Source organism: Diceros bicornis, chromosome 15 (assembly GCF_020826845.1).
Source record: "Diceros bicornis minor isolate mBicDic1 chromosome 15, mDicBic1.mat.cur, whole genome shotgun sequence".
Taxonomy (NCBI): domain Eukaryota; kingdom Metazoa; phylum Chordata; class Mammalia; order Perissodactyla; family Rhinocerotidae; genus Diceros; species Diceros bicornis.
Genome location: NC_080754.1, coordinates 27687954 through 27705370, shown reverse-complemented (window position 1 = coordinate 27705370; position 17417 = coordinate 27687954). Strand labels below are relative to the sequence as shown.

General features: G+C 37.1%; 1 protein-coding gene across 3 annotated transcripts in view; it reads right to left on the bottom strand.

The window, feature by feature from the left end:
* Positions 1–17417, bottom strand: part of PAK2 (p21 (RAC1) activated kinase 2) — an 88983-nt gene that overhangs the window by 59804 nt on the left and 11762 nt on the right. Inside the window, exon 1 of one of the 3 annotated variants that reach the window (XM_058556032.1) lies at positions 6263–6427. The exons of the other annotated variants lie outside the window; for them this stretch is intronic. The gene's annotated coding sequence lies outside the window, so the exon portion shown is untranslated. Of the gene's footprint in view, positions 1–6262; positions 6428–17417 lie in introns of those variants that run through there. 3 annotated transcript variants of the gene reach the window in all.

Here is a 17417-nt window from a genome sequence, read left to right as displayed (position 1 = left end):
ACTACCAGATGGTCTAGAAGGTGTAAACACCTTCTAGATTGGCAAAAATTAAGAAGGCTGACCAATATCAAGAGTTAGCAACGATGTAGAGCAAAGAGAATTCCCCTACGCTGCTAGCAGGAGTATAAACTGGTAAAACTACTTCAGAAAACAATTAAACAATTTGGTATTAGTTTGTAAAGTTGACTGTCTGTATATTCTGCAACTCAGCCATTTTATCCTGGATATAAATCCAAGGAACTTTTGCACATGTGCAAATTATATGAATATTCATAGTGGCACTGTCATAACAGTAAAAGAATGAAAATACCCCTGTATTAGGCTAGGCTAGGCTAGGCATTGATAACAAACACTCCAATCTCAATGGTTTAACACAATAAAGGTTTATTTCTATTGGATACTAAGCTTGAGGAAGTTAGTTCTTCTCCTTAAGGTGATTTATGGATCTAGGCTGCTGCCATCTTGAAGTTCCACTATCTTAACAAGTCACCACCAAAATGGAAGAGAGAGACTGAGGGGGCATGTGGGCTCTTAACTGTCTCAGTCCACAAGTGACATGACTCACTTTCCCCCTCCTGGTTCAACAGAACCTGCCACATGTGAGGCAATCAATAAATATCTGTTGAATGAATGCAAGAGTACAGAGGGGTAAGAGATCACCTCTATCACTTCAAAATGATTTGTGAAAGAGCATGACTGTGACTTGATAAATGACATAAAGGACAGATAGTTTCCACAGATAAAAAGTGGGGGAAGGATACTCTCGGTACTATCTACAGGTCACAAACGGCAAGCAGGCTGCACCTCAGAAGCTGCTCTTCAGCCTCAGAGCCACTGTGAATGACCCAGAGGGGCGGCTACCACATCTTCCTGTACGTGATAAGAAGAATTCTGAGGCTGCATTCCACTTATGCATGAAGAGAGAGCATATTTTATTTCATGGAGAGCATGAAATAAAATAATCCAGCAAAGATGGAGAGGCAAAAATCTCTCCTTGCTTTATGAAAACTGTTTTTTAAAAGGTGAGGAAAATTTTTAAAAAGAATATTCCTAAGCAGTATCAAATTACATACAGAGGTTTAAAAAAAGGGAACACTTAAAAATTTCCCTTTACCCCCACCTTCCTCTCCCTTAATCCCAACTAGATTAAACTGCTAATGACAGCAATTCTGCCTTATTCTTTGTACTCCCAGCACATTGTACAGAGCTTGGCACACAGTCAGTATATGCTCAACAAATGCTTACTAAAATGGCTGAACCAAGACTAGGTGGGTAAGTAAAGTTATAGAAACAGATAGCACTGGGGGATATGCATTTTTAAAAGATACCTTAAAAAGAAAAAATGGATCTCAGTTTATTTTAGTAATTACATCAGTGATATAAAAAGAATTTTCAAAAAATATCAAATTAAGATATTTTGGGGGCCGGCCCCCTGGCTTAGCGGTTAAGTGCACGCGCTCCGCTACTGGCAGCCCGGGTTCAGATCCCAGGTGCGCAACGACGCACCGCTTCTCCGGCCATGCTGAGGCCGCGTCCCACATACAGCAACTAGAAGGATGTGCAACTATGACGTACAACTATCTACTGGCGCTTTGGGGAAAATAATAAAAACATAAAAGATATTTTGGGAAAATGGAGTGGTACCATTTAGACAGGCCAACCTTGAATGGGAATTTGCAGTTAAAGTCATCTTCAAATTATTTGTCTTCTTTAAAACTTTTTTCCTTATGAACACACCATTCTGTACACTGTGCTATTCAATATAGGTGGCCATACTAGCCATATATGGCTATTTAAATTTAAATTAATTAAAATGAAATAAAAATAAAATTCAGTTTCTTAGTCGCAGTAGCCGTATTTCAAGGGCTCAGGAGTTAAGCTTTATCAGCAGAGGGCGCAAGAGAGACACTGCAGGAGAAACGTTTTGCTTCCTGGTTCCAGCGTGCTTGCTCACCAGGCTTCTACAGGGCAAGGTGGCCAGCAGCCAGCAGCTTCCCCTACTCTTTCCTCAGGAGGTTTCGCAGCTGAGTTAACACCTCCCCGTGAACAGCTTCCCCTGACACCCTACAGGGCAGATGTTCAGCATGTTCCGACACACCACAAGCACCATGACTTCTCTGCCATGCAGTGATCCACAGCCATGCTCTCCCCAACAAAGTCTGGATCTCAGCTCTGGGGGAAGGAAGGCTCTTTCCGGGTGCTGAGATATCAGCCCTAAGGGTAGCTCCTGGCTCCTTATTTCTGCTATTCCTATGTTCCTTAGAGTTCTATTTACTTCTTACTAGCTAATCCCTCATTATTCCATTCTCCTGTTATAGTCAATAATTCTTTCCATGTTCAAATTACTGAGTAGTTTCTCTCCTGATTGGGCCCAGAGTGATACAGTCTCATCCATTAATTTGACACTCACACACTTCTTCGAAATTTCAGTCACCTAGTTTCTAACTTTTCTTCTCTCTTTCCACAAGATTATAAACTCTTGGCTGGCAAGGAACACTTTTCATACTTCTCTGTATCAATCCGACACTAATAATGGTTTTAACACAGAGGAACCAACAAATGTTTAAACTCACATTTCAAATAATTCATAAACACTCTATACAACTTCATTAGTTTAAGGCCACTATAAACAAATAAAACACTTTCTGGTGACCCACATTGTTTCAGAATTTTCACCACCAAAAGCATAAATAATTAGGATAGCATAAGAATGCATTTCTCAGTGTCCCTAGACTATAAGGTTTCAAAGTCAGGAGCAGCCTGCATGCTTAGACCTCCTAGACCTTTTAAGACAGGCGATATTGAACTGCTCATGCTCACAGACTGTTCATGGCTACAGGGTCATAAAGGGGCTGAGCATGAATAATGCTTATTTTTGTATAAATGTGAACAATGAGGTAAGAAATTATGCTCAGTACTAAGATGTTACAGCCAGGTGACAAATTATTTATTTACAAACAAATAAGATAATTATGTTAGAATCTCAGGGTGACATGGTTGGAATTATAAGAAGCTTTATGGTAAGCCCCCACTCTGTGCTTCTGACAAGCTAGCAGAAACTCCCCTTCAACAAGCACAACATCATCAACACTGAGGGTACCCACTACGAGGAAAACTGGGAAAGGGTCAAAAGGCTACCCTTATTGGCCCCAAACCCAATTTGCCTTGTTATCTTTTGCTGAAACTGCATATTCCAGTTTATCTTAATAAAATGTAACTAGCTTGAGTAAAATCTGTATGAAGTGCTAGTTTTCATCAAGCCTCAAAACCAGTCCGGGGCTGGATCGATGGCGTAGCAGTTAAGTTCACACGTTCCGCTTTGGCAGCCCAGGGCTCGCTGGTTTGGATGCTGGGCGTGGACCTACTCACCGCTCATCAAGCCATGCTGAGGCGGCAGCCCACATAGAAGAGTTACAACTCTACAACTATGATATACGACTATGTACTGGGGCTTTGGGGAGAAAAAGAGGAAAATTGGCAACAGATGTTAGCGCAGGGCCAATCTTCCCCCCACCCCCCAAAAAAAAACAGTCCTCTGTGGGATTACCTCAATAGCAAATGAGAATTGGGAGCCATAGCTGGAAGTGCAGAAAATACAAGAATCAAGCAATTGTCTTGAGTTCAAACATGGAAAAAGTTGCACTACTTTTCAAATGCTTTTTACTTAAATTACTAAATTACTTTAAATTAAGCCACACCACTCAAAGAGTGTTATATGGACTAGCTATCACTAGTACTCAACGAAATACAAAAATTGAGAAAAAGTGGTTAGGAACTCAGAGCAATTTGACAGAATAATTTGTTGTTGACTCTAACAACAACAACAACAACAAATGGAGCTTGAATTTGCTATGTCTGATTTTCCTTTCATGTCCATTGTATGGTATTTTACAAAAGCTGTTAGTCTATTACCAAAAGTTTCTGAGAAGCACTGAGATCTAAAGCACTTAATTCTGAACATACAATGCTTTCCCAAAGGACACATTTCTTGAAAGATATACAAATGGCCAATAAGCACATGAAAAGATACTCAACATCATTAGCCATCAGAGAAATGGAAGTTAAAACCACAATAAGATACCACTTCATACCCATTAGGATGGCTATAATCAAAAAGACAGAGAATAACAAGTGTTAGTGAGGATGTGGAGAAACTGGTATCCTCATACACTGCTGATGGGATTACAAAATGGTGCGGCTGCTTTGGGAAACAGTCCGGTAGCTCCCCAAAAGGTTAAACACGGAGTTACCATATGACTCAGCAATTCCACTGCTCTGTATATACTCAAAAGACATGAAAATATGTTCACACAAAACCTATACACAACATTCACAGAAGCACTATTCATAATAGTCAAAAAGTGAAAGCAACCCAAATTTCCATTAACTGATCAACAGATAAATAAAATGTGATATATCCACACAATGGAATATTATTCAGCCATAAAAAGGAATGAAGTACTCATGCATGCTACGATATGGACAAACCTTGAAAACACTGTGCTAAATGAAAGAAACCAGTCACAAAAGACCACATATTATATGAATCCGCTTACATGTCCAGAATAGACAAATATATAGAGACAGAAAATAGATTAGTGGTTGCCTAGGGCGAGGGATGCAGTTTGGGGTAAAATGAGTGCTACTGGGTACAAGATTTCTCTTTGCAGTAACGCAAATATTCTGGAATTAGATAGTGGTGATAGTTGCACAATCCTGTGACTATACTAAAAAAAATTCGAATTGTACACCTTTTAAAGGGTGGGTTTTATCATGTATGAATTATATCTCATTTTTAAAAATTTAAGGGAAAAGAAAGAAATCACGGTGGGGCAGATGTAGATGCAGAAAGCAACAGCGACTGATGGAAACAGAGGCAGAGAAAAGATGAAGGGTTTGCCTCTGGTGAAGAAGATACTGGAAAGAATATGCTGCAGTCTTCTCAAGTAATTCAAAGAGAAAGGTTCTAAAAAATGATTTGAAGAATGGAAGCATCACTGGAATAATCACATAGCCTCTCAATGGGACCACTTGGAAGGCGACAAAACTATTTGAAGTTACACTTTTTGTTGTGTTCAGGAAAAGAATCACTTCCATGACTTCACAGCCATGCCTTCTACGTTTTATGCTGCTATTCTTCATATCTGAAAAAAAGGTTGACAGTCATCCCTGAAAAAGAAAAATGCCACCTGGATTATTTATTCTGCTAGCAAAATTTCTACATAGTGACAAAAAAATATGGGAGTAAAAAATGTTTGGTTTTCCGTTTTTAAGAAATTAACGTCCTTGGAGGAAAACAATTTTTGAAAATCATTTGTTTCAGGCTTTACAGCTCTATCATAATACCCCAATTCTCAAAACTATCCATGCCTCTCAAAACTTCTAAGTCAGCACAGCCTATGACTTAATCATTGTCATTATCCCCAAATCTACTCTTGGTCCCTTCCAGTCTATTCTTCACATGGCAGGCAGCAACCTTAAAATATATTCAACTTCATCACTTCAGTCTCCTACTTAAAGCTTTTAAGCAGGATACTTAAGATAAAGCCAAGACAGTAGTCCTCCCTTATCCACCAGGGATATGTTCCAAGACCCCCAGTGGATGCCTGAAACCACCATACCATAGTACCGAACCCTATTTATAATGTTTTTTCTTATACATACATACCTATGATAAAGTTTAATTTATAAGTTAGGCACAGTAAGAGAATAATAAGAATAACTCATAATAAAATAGAACAATTATAACAATATACTGTAATAAAAATTACTGTAGATCTTAGCAACTTCCGCATATGATTTTATTTCTTTTCCTTATTAAGAACTTTCACCGTTTCACTTAAAGAAGGCACTTTACAGCTTCTCTTTGGCATACCTAAATTGTTAGCATCACTACTCGTGCACCTTGGGGCCATTATTAAGTAAAATAAGGGTTACTTGAACACAAGCCCTGCGATACCTCGACAGTCGATCTGATAACTGAGATGGCTACTAAGTGACTAATGGACGGGTAGCAGGTAGCATATACAGTGTGGATACGCTGGACAAAGGGATGATTCACGTCCTGGGCAGGATGGAGCGGGATGGTGCAAGATTTCATCACGCTACTCAGAACGGTGTGCAATTTAAAACTTATAAATTGTTTATTTCTGGAATTTTCCATTTAATATTTTCAGACTGAGGTTGACCGCAGGTAACTGAAACTGTGGATAAAGAGGGACTACTGTAGTACATGATCAGGCCCCTAACTTTTCAGACTCACCTCTTTGTAGTCCTTTCCTCCACAGGCTTTAAGTTTTCTCCATTCTTTCAGTTCCTCTAATAGCCATATCAGGCCCTCACACATGATCCTCCTGGAAGGTTTTCTCTTCAGAGACCAAGCATCCCATTTCTCTGGGAATGAGGGAGCTTCCCTGGGACACAGGACTTCCAGTGCTAAACCAAGGAAAGCCCTGGGCAAACCAGGATTGAGTCAGTCACCCTACTTTCTGTTTACCACCTCCACCTGTCAAACACCTACTTCAAGTACTGGCCTAAAAGTCACTTCTTCAGAAAACCTTCTCTGACACCTTCTTATCCCCATCCCATGCACATTAGTTTTCGTCCTTTGTCTTAACATTCATCACGCTGGATTTGCTTTTTTAACGTCTGTCTTCTCTAACTACGTTATAAACTCCATAAGCATGAATCCAGTATTTCACTGACCATTATATCACTAACACCTAGCATTGTGTCTAGTTCATGTGTCTATGAGAGGAGTAACTGTTGAATGAATAAATCAATGAAAGGCTTATCTGTGATGGCACTGGAGTTAAGTAAGCTTTTTTCTTTTTTAGGCTAGAGGACACTCAGGAAAATTTGAAAATATATTCACTATTCTATCTTCTTTGAGGTCACTATTCTAGGAAGCTAAGACAATTAAATGCTCCATTTATCTTGATCCTTACAACTGACGGAACTGATCCAGGAATCTCACCTTAACCACCATATATTCAAGATAAGACCAGCAGGACAAACAGTCCAAATTCTCACTACTCAATTCCTATTACAAGTATTCCTCAACTTACAAAAGATCTTGGTACTACCCAGAAGATGCGATTCAAAGCCACAGGAACAATATGTATGATGTAGTTCACGAGACAGCAAGGAGACAAGAGGGCATACAGTAGCAAGTAGTGGGAAACAGACTGGTAAGTTGAGTGGGGCCAGAAAGTCACAGGTGCTAGACAATAGAGAGCACCTGGAAGTTTGGGAGGTTTGGTTTTAAGTGTTTTTTATTTTAATAATAAAAGCCCGGGCCAGCCCCGTGGCATAGCGGTTAAGTGCACGCGCTTCGCTGTTGGCAGCTGGGGTTCAGCTCCCAGGTGTGCACTGACGCACTGCTTGTTGGACCATGCTGTGGCGGCGTCCCATATAAAGTGGAGGAAGACGGGCACAGATGTTAGCCCAGGGCCAGTCTTCCTCAGCAAAAAAAGAGGACTGGCATGGATGTTAGGTCAGGGCTGATGTTCCTCACAAAAACAAGTAGTACATGACCATTACAAAAAAACTCAAACCAGAATGAAATCTAAACAAAAAAGAATATCCATAATTCCACTTCCAGAAAGAGCTGTTTTTTATATTTTAACACTGGAAGCAGGGAAATGACATAGTTGAAGGAAATAAACCTCCTAGTAGATCTCTCCTGAGTCATTTAAACATTTATTTTGTGCCTACAATGTGTCAGATGCTAGAGACCAAAGATCACTAAGATTTAGTCTCAATTGTGAACTCACCATCAGTGGGAAAATAGCAACAGATGACTACTCTGCAGTGAGCTAAGAGCTGATAGGGATGAGTGGAATGCAATGGAAAAGAGGACCCAGAGCTCCTATTTATATGAGTAATTAGGCAGAGAAATCAGAATCGGCTTTTGAAGGATGAGAAGGAATTTGCCAGGCAAAGAGAGAAAGGCCTCTGCATACAGAGGAAGCAGTGTGTATAAAGAAACTGTGTAATCTAAACGTGATCCTTTTTCTTTCCTCCCCTTGGCCTTCACCCAATCACTACACTAAAAAAGTGAAACAAGGATCAAGCATAAAGAAGTAAAGGGGTGAGACCCAGAAAATGCTTCAAAACTGCCTATAAGGTAGGGAATGGGGAAGCAAGGACAATAACAGAGACTACTAAAAAAAAAAACGTAGTAAGAAGAAACATGTTCAACAGTATGAAGTCTAGCTTTCCCCAAGTTTGGTCACAAATCCCAAATAGCAATTCGAAATGAAAAAAAGGGAGAGGGGCAATAAAGATATGAAAAGTGTTCAACTTCACTAGACACCAAAGAGATGCAAATTGGAACAAGACACAATTTTCCTACTATTAATCTATCATCTAAGACCTTTTACTGAAAATTCAAGGTCAACAGCAGACTATTTGATTACTTAAGTGGTTGTCTAAGTTAAACAAAAATTGGAACCGGCTTATTCTAACAAAAAATGATATCAAATCACAAGTCACCCATGTAGTTTATCCCAAATTTCCATGAAGACAATTTATATTAGATCTTTGAAGGATTTCCACTAGCTGTAAGGTCACTCCATCTTACCTAAGAAAAGATTCACGACCCAGCCACTTTCTGCTTGATAAAAAACAGTTCATCCATCTGCATAAAAGGACATGTGAAGATACCCTGTCTCTCTCTGCTAATCATCCTTCCCCAAAGTCTGCCTCAAAGAAAAACTAGTCAGTCACCCTCGCTAAGCCATTTCTTACTGCGCAGAGGCAGATTTTGTGGCAGCCAGAGTTCCTTATCTTCTCCTCTGATCTTTCTACATACATTTAGGAGACTACCATGCAAGTTCCAGAAAAGAAGCAAAGAAGTGTCTATGTGCCTATGTGTAAGGTTCAGGTGGAGCTGTGTAAGGGCAGAAAAACCTGGACTGGCACGCAGCTTCCTGGGAGGTGGAGTCCTACACGCAAAGTGCTGTGTTGAGGGTACAAGGCTAGAATCAGGAAAAGTCCTAACAACAGCACATGCTAGAAACCAGGGCAGGATAATATCCCACCATCCTAGCCTAGAACTATCATTAGATGAATGTCTATTAATCTCTGGAACTCAGGCTAGGAGCTGTGTATTTATCCTTCAGCAATACACCTAAGGCTAGGAGCTGTGTATTTATCCTTCAGCAATACACCTAAGAAGAGGTTTCAACCAGAATCTCAGTCAACTATTGGGGAAAGGACAATCCACAAACGTTCCTGACAAATGCACATTAGGTAATATATAACAGTTATCATTCAAAGATCAATAAGTAAGAAAAAAATCCAACACTGATCCCAGCAAAAAGTAATGCAGCACAAGGAAGAGGGAAAATTCCCCTTCACAGAGAAGCAGAGCTTGACTTAGAAGGTGAACTACTTCAGGACACAGAACTAACTTCCAAACACTGTTTGGCAACTCTATGAAACAGGTATATATGGAGAGAGAAGACCAAATGAAATGAGAGTAATTTAAGAAGAAAAGGGAACAGGGTAAATTTTTAAAGGATGCAAAGAAACTAAAATTTCAATAGCACAAATAAAGCCTACGATGGAGGTGATAAAGGAAAATCAAATGAGTAATAGGGACAAAGATTTGAGAAGCTCACACAAAGGAGAAATGATAAGCTAACCTAATTACTATAAGTGTTTGCAAGGAAGAAAAGAGAACTAAAATACAATAGCCAAAAATATTTCTGGAAATGAAAAAAGAACCAAGTATGAAGATTGTAAGGAGCTAATGTATCAGACAACACTAAGGAACATGTACAAGACACAATCTGTCAAAATATTTCAATAAAAAGCAAAAGAAAAAATCTGACCACTATCAGGCACAGAAAGCTCTAAAACAAAATGATTAACGCAAGATGACACAGAATGATATCTACAGAATTTCTGAGGACCTTAGTGATCTAATAATTATTAAATATGCCTTTCAGTTACTCCCACTAAAAATATTAGCTGAAAATCTATGCTAGCTGACACGCCTAATGAATCAATTTAAATGTAAGATTGAGAAAAACAGCAATGACCAGCAAATCCATCTAAATAAAGTTTAAATAATTTATGTTAACACAACGTAATTACTAAGACAAAAGTCTTATAAGAAGATGAAGTTAAAAACATAAAATGTACAAAAAGTATACTAACAATATTCTAAGTCCCCAAGCTCACTATGGAAGGGAAAAGCAGATTAAATGAGGGTGGGTTAACAGAAAAAACTAGTCTTCAGATGCAGAAAGAATCAAAATATAATTTTCTGACTGACAAATCAGAAAATTTTATTTTTTTTAGATTTACACATATACATTTAAACTATAAATTAGTGGACTTTAAAAATAGGATGTATACATGCCAAACATCTGAAATAAAAGCAAACCAAATATAATTCACAAAGCAAAAAAATAGAAAACATCAACAGATAACTGGATAAACAAAATGTGGTATATACATACAAGGGAATATTATTCAGCCATAAAAAGGAATGAAGTACTAATACATGCTACAAACATGAATGAACCTTAAGAACATTACGTTACATGAAATAAGCCAGAGACGAAAGAACAAATATTGTATGATTCCACTTATATTAATCATCTAGAATAGGCAAAATCATAAGAGACAGAAAGTAGATTAGAGGGATTGGGGGTAGAAGTACAGAAAGTAGATTAGGGGTTAGGGGAGGGAAGAATGGGGAGTTAGTGTTTAACGAGTAAAGAGGTTCAGATGGGGAAGGAAGATAAAGAAGTTCCAGAGATGGACGGTGGTGATGGTTGTACAACAATGTAAACGTACTTAATGCCAAAGAACTATACACTTAGAAATGGTAAAGATGGTAATCTTATGTTATGTATATTTTACAACAATTAAAGAAGCAGCAGTGAATCATTAAAAAACAGAAAGCATTAATTAACATGCTTAATTAACAGAATTCATTATGACAATAAACATAAATGTTTTAAGCATTCATTTTGAATTAAAACAAAAATAAACTACATGTAATTTAAAAGAGACACAACTGAAACAAAATGGCATGGAAAGACAAAGTTGGATAATTTATTGAACAAATATAATACAGACAGGAATTTAAAATAAGCAAAATACAAGACTCAGAAAGATTAAATATGACAATCATTTTTATTGATTAGGTGTAATCCATAATGAAGGTCTTTAGCAGTACAGATCTTATACACGCATCAAATAATACTGCATCAAAAACCATGATAAAAATTATTAGTCAAGAGAATGAGAAGACAAGCCACAAACTGGTAGAAAATATTTGGAAAAGAAATATCTGATATAAAGGACCGTTACCCAAAATATTTTAAAAACTCTTAAAACTCAACAACAGGAAAATGAACAACCCAATTAAAAAATGGGCAGAAGATCTGAAGGGACACCTCACGAAAGATGATATACAAATGGCAAAGAAGCATGTGAAAAAACGCTCAGCATCACAAATCATTAGGGAATTGCAAATTAATAATGAGATACCACTACACACCTAGTAGAATGGCTAAACTCCAAAACACTAACAACATCAAATGCTGGTGAGGATGGTGAGCAACAGGAACTCTCATTCACTGTTGGTGGGAAAGCAAAACAGTACAGCCACTTTGAAAGACAGGTTTGCTGTTTTTACAAAACGAAACACTCTTACCATACAATCCACCAACTGTGCTCCTTGGTATTTACTCAAATCAGCTGAAAACTTATGTCTATACAAAACCTAAACACAGATATTTATAGCATCTTTATTCATAATTACCAAATATGGAAGCAACCAAGACGTCCTTCGGTAAGTGAATGGATAAAGAAACTGTGGTTCATACAGACAACAGAATACTATTCAGCACTGAAAAAGAATGAGCTATCAAGCCATGAAAAGACATGAAGGAACTTAAATGCCTATTGCTAAGTGAAAGAAGTCAAGTTGAAAAGGTTACATACTGTGTGATTCCAACTATATGACATTCTGGAAAAGACAATACTATGGAGACAGTAAAAGCATCAGTGGTTGCCAGGGGTTAGGGAGAAGGGAGGGATGAACAGGTGGAGCACAGGGTATTTTTAGGATTGGGAAACTACTCTATATGATACTGTAATGGTGGATATATGTCATTATCCAACATTTGTCCACGTTCATAGAATGGGCACTACCGAGAGTGAACCCTAATGTAACCTATGGACTTTGGTTGATAATGATGTCTCAATGTCAGTTCATCAATTATAACAAATATACCACATATCACAGATGTTGATGGTGGGGGAGGATGAGTGGAGGGAGGAGCTCGGGGTATACGAGAACTCTGTACTTTTTGCTCAGTTTTGCTGTGAACTTAAAATTGCTGTATAAACTCTATTAATTAAAAAACATAAAAATTACAAAATCATTAAAAATAAAAGAAACCAACACTCTTTACTTAACCAACACATACTTATGAGATACCTACTTGTTCTAAGCTCTGAACAGAATAGCAAAGAAATAAAAAAACACGTAAATGAAAAAAAAAACAAAACAACTTCAGATGGAAGTGCCATAAACAAAAACACAGAAGGTTAACAACTTAGATACTGAGCAGGGGTAGGTGAAGACTATTTTAGATGGCTGATCAGGGAAGGCCTCTTCAAAACAGTGACTATGAAGGGAAGACAGTATTTAGGCAGAAGGAGCAAAAATGTAAAGTTCCCAATGTGAGAAAGAACTTCTCAGAAACAATGCTACCTCTTAGTCTTTGACAGATTAAGATTAAATAATTAATAATGGCAAGTGTTATAATAAGAACTATTAATAAATAATAAATCAAATAAGATAATTTGAATAATTGAAGTTTAATTAACAGATTATATATATATAAATGTACCCCACAGGGGCTGGCCCGGTGGCTCAAGCGGTTGGGTGCACGCACTCCGCTGCGGCGGCCCAGGGTTTGCCGGTTCAGATCCCGGGCGCGCACCGATGCACTGCTTGGCAGGCCATGCTGCGCGGCATCCCATATGAAGTGGAGGAAGATGGGCTTGGATGTTGGCCCAGAGCCAGTCTTCCTCAGCAAAAAAAAAGAGGAGGATTGGCAGATGTTAGCACAGGGCTGATCTCCTCACAAAAAAAAAAAATGTACCCCACAAATAGAAAGTGTTCTTTTAAAGTTTTCACAGAATATTTACCAAATTGAATTATGCTTTAAGTCATAAAGAAACCCTCGATAAATTTAAAAGATATTTTAAAAGACCACAGTCACTGACAACAATGAAAGAAGAGAGTAAACAGAACTGTCCTAAAGACAAGTCAAAGAGAAAATCAAACCAGATCAACTATTTGAAAAGAAATGAATATAAGAACATCATTCATGTAAATTTTAGAATGCAGCCAAAGCTGTACTCACAGGCAAATTACGAGCATTAAATGTTTTCATTATTTAAAAAAAAGAACTAAAAATGTATTGCATCAGAAAAAGTATAACAAAAAAAAGAAGAAAAGAGGAGCAAAATAAAGAGAAAAGTTTAGAAATCAAGGAATCACAAAACAGAAAACCAACAGAATAAATCTCAAAGCTGGTTATTAAAAACCACTAAGCAAACTTTTGACAAATCAAATCAAAAAAAATAACAAAATCACTAAAAAAAGATGGAAATGAACACCACAGATTTTAATTACATACACCCATATAATAATAAATTTTAAAATCTTAAAATATATATATAATCTGGGGAAATACAAATTATCACAATTGACTCATGAATAACTAAGGATTCCTCAACAGACTACAGAACTAACTACGTAAGTTATCAAATGGCCTGTATACTCTTATTAAACTAAATTGCTATGAGATTCTCCTCTATCCTTTCAATAAATTCTGTACACTCAACTAACATGAGTAGGGTTTTGGTTCCTCATAATATATGCTTTAGGGTACCTTTGGTTATTACCAAATTTATTATTATATACCTTTATCAGATGTAGTTAAAACAAGAAAAACCTTATCATCACCTAAACAAGTGTTATAAAAACATTTGATAAAATTCAGAAGCCATTCCTATTTTTTGTGAAGTAGAAACAGAATAAAACAATAAAGAATCTCTCTTTAAAACCAACAGCTGCCATCATCCTTCATTGTAAAAATACCAGAGACATTCCAAGACAATTATCACCTCTCTTATTCAAGCATGTCTTGGAGATTCTGGCCAATGTAAGAAAGACCTAAAATAGAAATAAATATTGTGACTATTGAAAAGGAAGCAAAAGTTACTATTATTTTCAGATAAGACAATAAACCTGCAAAACAAAAGTAAATAAAATTTTATTAAAGTCCAGTAAGACAATAAAAATAATAATGAGGGGCCAGCCCGGTGGTTAGCAGCGGTTAAGTTTGCACATTCCGCTTTGGCAGCCCAGGGTTCACCAATTCGGATCCCGGGCTTGGACCTACTCACTGCTCATCAAGCCATGCTGAGGCGGCGCCCCACACAGAGCAACTAGAAGGATGTACAACTTTGGCATACAGCTATCTACTGGGGCTTTGGGGAGAAAAAAGGAAAAACGGAGGAAGACTGGCAACAGATGTTAGCTCAGGGCCAATCTTCCTTAAAAAAAATAATTAAAATAATAATAATAATAGTGAACACAAAAATTTAGTTACTCCTGTATACTTATTAGAAATAATGGAATTAAAGCAAATTATCAAAAACAAAATTAGTTATAATTTAAACAAGAAATGCAAAATAAATTGTATTTTTATTTGCCTAGTAATAAGCACATTTTATTACTTTAATTAAGAATTATGGTCGTTTTGATAAGCATAGCAATAAAATGGGATTCACATTGCTAGTGATTGTATACATTAAAACTTTTCTGAAGGGTAATGTAAGACTTTTAAATGCTTATACCCTTTCACTCAGTAATTACACTTCTAGAAAAATATTATAAAGTAATTATCAGCCATAAATAGAAAGATATTCACTACAGCATTATTAATATAAAATATTAGAAATAAGTTACACATTCAGCAATAGGAAAAGAGTGAAACTAAGGCATGACTGCACAATGGAATTTTAATAAACATTAAAAAATCATTTTTTAAGAAGAATTTTTAAGACGAACAAAGAGAAACTTTCAAAGTTTAACGTTAAGTTAAAAAATCAAGAGCCAGCCCTGACGGCCTAGTGGTTAAAGTGTGGCGCTCTCACCAATTCAGTGGCCTGGACCACACCATTCGTCTGTCAGTTGCCATGCTGTGGCAGTGGCTCACATAGAAGAACTAAAAGGCCTTACAACAACTAGGATATACAACCACGCACTGGGGCTTTGGGGGGGGGGGGGAAATCAAGACAGCAAATTATACAGAATATGATTCCAATCCTATAAAAGTAAAACATGTACACACATATATATAAAGAAGAAAAAGTACTGGCAGGAAACATACCAAAATATCAACAGTAGTTATCCATAGGTAATGAAATAAGAAGCAAGTTTTTTAAACTTTATTCTTTTCAAATATTTAATCAGGAAGGTGCAAAAATTTCAGGAAGTATTTACAACAGAGATGCTTTACCAAACATCTGGCTACATTTCCACTATTATAGCTGTCAATATAACTCCTTATTCTTTAATAATTTGCTCTTTACAGCACTTCAAATTTTGTCTAACTTGGCTTTATCCCATCTCTTGTTGCTCACATGTTTCTTATATATTAATTCTGCTTCATTCATAAGCCTATAAGTGACTAAAAAACATCTCAAAATTTAAAGGCACAGGAATTAATTTTTTTAAAGCTGAGATTATATCTTAAAATGCTCCTTGTTCTTATCAAATAAATGCAAGACCAAAATAAAATCTTCTATCTTTCCAGAAGCTACTAAATATTTACATGAAAAAATATTACCAATGTAATAGCTTGATCAGAAAGATGTAAGGAAGAACTCAGTAGTATGGGTTAAGAGTGCCCTGTATGCATATGTATCTATGTGCATCACTTTTAACCCACACTACTGAGCTCTTCCTTGCACCTCGCTCTTTGATTAGTTTCAACTGACAAAAATTGAGAAATAACTCTCATTTCCAGATGAATCACTCATGCATTCAGTATACTGCAAATGAAAATTATGTATTAACATGTTAAGAAAATATATCAAAACAATAAGAATATCGAAATCATAGTGGAGATCCGGAAAGACTCCCAAAGAAAGCTACAGTGAAAAGCTGAAATTTGAAAGATGAGGATGAACTAGGTAGATGACATGAGATAGCGGTCAAAGAGGGTCATTTTTTTCCCTTTTCAGATGTGATGCTTACAATAAAACCATAACAATATTCCTCTCTGAATCTCTACAATGTGACTAATTTTCACACCAACCTCAAGCTCCTAAAATATTTTTATACCTGTATTTTATCTCAGTAGCCACATTATTTTATATTTTTAAAACTCTCTTACCACATCACACACAAAAAAAAAATTCCACAAGAATTAAGATTAAAATACAACAATTATTAAAAGTAACAGAAGAAAATATAGAAGAATGTTTTCTAAAAAAGGTGAAAAAAAGGTGAAATGGAGAGGGCCCAGCCCCGTGACTTAGTGGTTAACTGCGGTGCTCCGCTACTGGAGGCCCGGGTTCAGATCCTGGGCACACACTGACGCACCGCTTGTCAGGCCATGCTGAGGCGGCGCCCCACATACAGCAACTAGAAGGATGTGCAACTATGACATACAGCTATCTACTGGGGCTTTGGGGAGAAAAAGGGAAAAAAAAGGAGGAGGATTGGGGGGCTGGCCCGGTGGCGCAAGCGGTTTTCAAGCAGTTAAGTGCGCACGCTCCGCTGCGGCGGCTTGGGGTTCTGCACCGACGCACTGCTTGGCAAGCCATGCTGCGGCACCGTCCCATATAAAGTGGAGGAAGATGGGCATGGATGTTAGCCCAGGGCCAGTCTTCCTCAGCAAAAAAAAAAAAAAAAAAAAAAAAAGAGGAGGATTGGCAGATGTTAGCGCAGGGCTGATCTTCCTCAGAAAAAAAAAAAAACAAGGTAAAAACTATACACACAGTGGTTATTTCTAATTGCATAAAGAAAACAAAATTGTTAACAGCAGGTACCTCTGAGGAACGGGACTAGAAGTGAGGAAAGAGTAATTTTCAATTTTACTCTAAATAATTGACTTGCTTGAACCTTTTATAATAAGCATGTACTGCTTTTGGAATTTAATTTTAAAACAAGGAAAAAACACTATTTATTTTCTCTGAGGGCTGAGACTTAAGTGATTTTTGTCCTATTTCTTAATAGTTTTCACTATTTTCCAAATTTTCTATGAGAAAAGAAATATGTAGACATTTTAAATCTGAGAAACTTGCATTCCAAAAACGTGTATTTTATTTCAGGGGTGAAAGTAGGTTTTATTCCCGAAAAATAA